The 5073-nt window shown below is 32.8% G+C and overlaps 1 pseudogene; it reads left to right on the plus strand.

The window, feature by feature from the left end:
* Nucleotides 1-4757: 4757 nt before the first annotated feature.
* LOC112443552 (uncharacterized) lies at nucleotides 4758-4856 on the plus strand (annotated as a pseudogene).
* Nucleotides 4857-5073: the final 217 nt, after the last annotated feature.

Raw genomic sequence — 5073 nt, forward strand, 5'->3', positions numbered from 1 at the left:
AACATGTAGAATACATAAATTGGGCAGTTGCAGCAGATAACAGCTTAATAATAAGAGACTCTCAAAGTCTAGATCTGCTATTTAAAATTTTACAATTGAATGTTTTATCCAGATTTTCAAAACCCCTGTTGTGTATGATTTATACTGTGCTATTTTGCTATTTTCAAGTCTATGTAAATCCAGTGGTGAGTGTAATCAAATCTTAATATATAATTTTAAACCATTTTTTGCTACACTTAGCCAAGTGTGATAAAAGATACAATGTGTATATAATTGTGTTTATAAGAACTATGCTTTTAAGAAAAGAAACACTAACTAAAGGAATAATTTTGCAATTGGAATATAAATATTTCCAATGTATTTTGTTGCACTGAAAATAAAACATTATATGTCAACATAGACTTGACATGTTTATTGTTTTGAACTAATAAGTACTTTCTCTAGATTAAAGTACATTGTCTCAGGGCAGTAGATTTTGTCTTATTTCTTGTTTCCTTTATCTCATACCACGATTCCTCTCAGAATAAATTTGCTAAGCGCATGAACTAAAACATATAGAAATAAAAGGGAAATGCATTATTCTGAAGTACAGTTATCAAAATATTAATAGCATATATTTGTAGTATAGAAATATGTGCACTCCTTTAATAACATATCAAATAAGACAATCTAGCAGTGAGTGTAACAACCAACATCATTCCAAACTAAAGAGCACTATTTCAAGATGTCAGAAATACGTGTCATGTGATACAAAATTATCTGTAATTTTTATTAGGTACAACAAACATTAGTGTGGTTTGTTACTTACAATCATAATTAATGGATGCTGAAAATAAAGATGTAATATTTTATATTTCCCCACTGAAATTCACAAGGGATTTCCCAGGTGGCACTAGTGGTAAAAAAAACCTGCCTGCCAATGCGGGAGACAAAAGAAACACAGGTTTGATCTCTGGGTCAGGGAAGAGAACCTGGAGGAGGGCATGGCAACCCATTCCTGTATTCTTGCCTGGAGAATCCCATGGATGGAGGAGCCTGGTGGGCTACAGATCATAGGGTCCCAAACAGTTAAGAGATGTCTGAAGTGACTTAGCACACACACACTGAAATTCACAAACCTCTTGAGTTCTATCAAGGACCGCTGGATAAGAATTCTGATTCTGGAGTAACAATATAACATTGATAGATGTTGTTGGAATAACATTGAGGATATTCCAACCCAAAGTGGTTTTAAGAAAGAAATGACTAGGTTTTAATGTTTTCACAAAATAAAATTTCATTTTTGAACTCTTAAGAGCTGCAATAGCAACTCAAGTATTTACAGGAAATGCAAATTAATAAAATGAGCAAAGAAGAACATAGGAGTTGTGAAGAAGACACAGGGTCTTTCTGAAAGACATTGTGTATATATGCCACATAAAATGTCTTAGGACCCAACTAGTCCAGGGCTAAAAATCTGTAATCTCTGATAAAAATGTGAAAAACCAAAGATAGTTTTTATTTTTTATTTTGGAAAGCTCTTTGCAAATAGTGTCTCCTATCTTTACCACCTACCTATATTTCTACAGGTAAATAGTACTGTCTCTGCTTCATAACCTGAAAACAAATGAGTGATCTAGGTCACATAGATAATTAGAAAATCTAAGCATAATAGCCAGGGTTCCACTTTGTTTCCTCTAAAAGAATAAGTCATTGCTGAAACCTTGTGTTGATAAGACATATTTAGGGGAAAAAAGTCAAATTTAACTTACGGTATGAGAAAACAGTAAAACTTAACTTGCAAACATATGCATAATAAGTCCCAGTATGCTGAGCTGTCTAATATATGCATTGTGCTGAATTCTTGACAGGTATGTATTCTGCAAGGGAGGTTTTGGCATCAATATTAGATACTCAAACTAGTTTAGATAAAAAGGGAGTTAGTTGGGGAAACCTCAAAACTGCCCAATAGTCAAAACCTCTTCATAATTGTAGTCTAACATTTCCACTTCCATATGGGTATAAACAATCTTCCAAAACCAATGCCAACATGGAAATAATTTTTTGATCAGAATGTTACTACATCAGCATTGTTGATTCAACAGTACAGAGAATTTTTTATCCGGTGTATATCTGTTGACTTTAAGGATGTCATCTAGTGTGGATCAGTTGTAATTTATAAATCTTTTTAATTGAAATTGTGAGATCAATCCTTTATGGAAGAGTGAAGAAACTTATGGCAAAATTAAATTTTGGTAAACAGATTTTATTATTTTTTCAGTCAACTAAAACTAAAATTTAAGTAGATATATCTATATCAGTATCAGTGAAATAGCTATTAAGATCTCTAATTCTCTTAATTACTACTGGAAAATTTGATGCTATTTTTATATAAACAAATTTATTTTAATAATACCATTATATTGTCATTTCAAATTCTCTCATCATAGCTTTCCAAAATTTTCTAGCTCTTAATAGTATAAATTAATGGCATATTTTATTCTTATTTAAACTCAAATTTTAATAATGTATGTTTTATTGGTGTTATAACTTCAGAAATGAAAGCAAAAAATAAAATAGGTTAATATTTATAAAGAAACCCCTGGAAAGTGTTAAATTTAAATATTAAGCATATTTATATTATTGCATGATAAAGTTTTTTATTTTGTCGTACAGCTTCTAATTTTTCACTAAAACATATCACTGTCATAGAAAAAAATTTAAATTATATTTAAAATTGGTTTCAAAAAAAAACACATGATTTTTATTTCTTAAATGAAGAAAATTAAAGCAGGACAGTGGACCAGGGAAAGAGTAACTGAGATTTTATATAACATGGTAAAGGCCTCCTTGACATGATGACATTTGAGCAGAGACTGAATGAAACAGTAGAGCCATACAGGAAGAAGAGTGTTGGAAGAGGCATCCAGGAGAGGGCAGAACAGAAGGTGCCAGAGAGACAGCATGCTTTCAAATAATATTTATCAGAACCTACTGTGTATACATATATGTTTTTTCTGTGCTATGACAGCACCAAACAGCTAAAACTCGTGTTTTATACCCTCAAGGAATTTTAACTTGAGCCAGGGGAGAGCTCTGAGAAATAGAAAATAATTAAAAAACAATTCAAAACAATTTTTGTTACAGAAAAGAATCTATACATATTTTTAAAATCATCTTTCCCACTTAATCTAGGATATAAAAGACGATTTTAAATTATTAGGTGATACTAAACTTGAGATATTTATTCTACTATAATTAGCAGCCATTTGTTGTTTGCATTTACATCTTCAATAATGAGTCAAGATTAAAAGTCTATGCTCTGTCTATAATTTTACTTTTAAAACTAAATTATATGTCCTCTTACAGAAACATAAAAGCAGATCCTAAAATTGTAAATTAATTCTGACAAATCTGTCAGTAGACTCTAAAATATCAAAACAATGAAGTTTCAGAATGTTCTTTAGATCTCTTTCAGTTCAGTTCAGTTCAGTTGGTCAGTCCTGTCTGACTCTTTGCGACCCCATGAATTGCAGCACGCCAGGCCTCCATGTAAATCACAAACTCCCGGAGTTCACTCAAACTCACGTCCATCGAGTCAGTGATGCCATCCAGCCATCACATCCTTCTCCTCCTGCCCCCAATCCCTCCCAGCATCAAAGTCTTTTCCAATGAGTCAGCTCTTCATATGAGGTGGCCAAAGTTCTAGAGTTTCAGCTTTAGCATCATTCCTTCCAAAGAACACTGATCTCCTTTAAAATGGACTGGTTGGATCTCCTTGCAGTCCAAGGGACTCTCAAGAGTCTTCTCCAACACCACACTTCAGAAGCATCAATGCTTCAGTGCTCAGCTTTCTTCACAGTCCAGCTCTCACATCCATGCATGACCACTGGAAAAACCATAGCCTTGACTAGACGGACCTCTGTTTGCAAAGTAATGTTTCTGCTTTTCAATATGCTGTCTAGGTTGGTCATAACTTTCCTTCCAAGGAGTAAGCATCTTTTAATTTCATGGCTGCAATCACCATCTGCAGTGATTTTGGAGCCCCAAAAATAAAGTCTGACACTGTTTCCACTGTTTCCCCATCTATTTCCCATAAAGTGATGGGATCAGATGCCATGATCTTCATTTTCTGAATTGCTATATATATAAAAAAATTTTAATGTATTTTTTCAATAAATACTGTGCTGTTTTGCTGTGCTGTGACACATCAGTTAACCTGACACTACTTCATTTGCATGCCAGCATTTTTTATTATGTGCCAAATTTATTTCTGCTACAATTGAAGAGCTACCTTCTTATCAATACATGTGCTAGACAGAATGTTTGGTTTATCAAAATACAGGAAACCATGGAGAGTGGAATATTATAATATTAAGTGAGCATTATATAAAGCCCTGAAAAAAAGATCACACAATTATTAGATCAGAAAGAACTCTGATTTGGGATAAAGATGGTAATTGTTGGCTTAGTAACTAGCTGGAAACAGAGGAGTCAAAAGTAAAAAACTGAGTCCAATTCAGTCTCCCTTCAAGTGTATAACCAGTACTCTCAGGCTTGCCTCTGACATAAGTAACTGAGAACCAATGGACAACCATATGTTAATTCTCTCAGTAAAAAGTGTACAGTTAAATTCCATAAAGCTTTACTACTCATTCAACAAATATTTAATGTACAAGCCTAGGAAAAACAATTATAAATAAGTCAGATATCATCTCTGCCTCAACAAGGCCTCTAATTTAGTAAAGATAAAAGCAAGTAAGAGCATTATTGTAAGAATGCTCACTGGCAGCTATGCTAAAACTGGAATGATACAGAGATGAGCATAGTCCCTGAGCAGAAATGACATGTAAATTCATAAAGTGTCCTATATTTTTAAAAACACAGAATATTGTAAAGTTTAAAAATAAAATAAAATTTTAAAAAAAGAAAAAATAATTAGTAACAAATTCAAATAGCACCTGAAGGTATCAAATGAAAAAAAAAATTATAAAAGTTAATATTAAAAGTGTGTGCATGTTTGCTCAGTTGCTTATTTGTGTCCAGCTTTTTGTAACCCCATGGATTGTATCCCACCAGGCTTCTCTGTCCATA

This window comes from Bos taurus, chromosome 22 (genome assembly GCF_002263795.3).
Source record: "Bos taurus isolate L1 Dominette 01449 registration number 42190680 breed Hereford chromosome 22, ARS-UCD2.0, whole genome shotgun sequence".
Lineage (NCBI taxonomy): Eukaryota > Metazoa > Chordata > Mammalia > Artiodactyla > Bovidae > Bos > Bos taurus.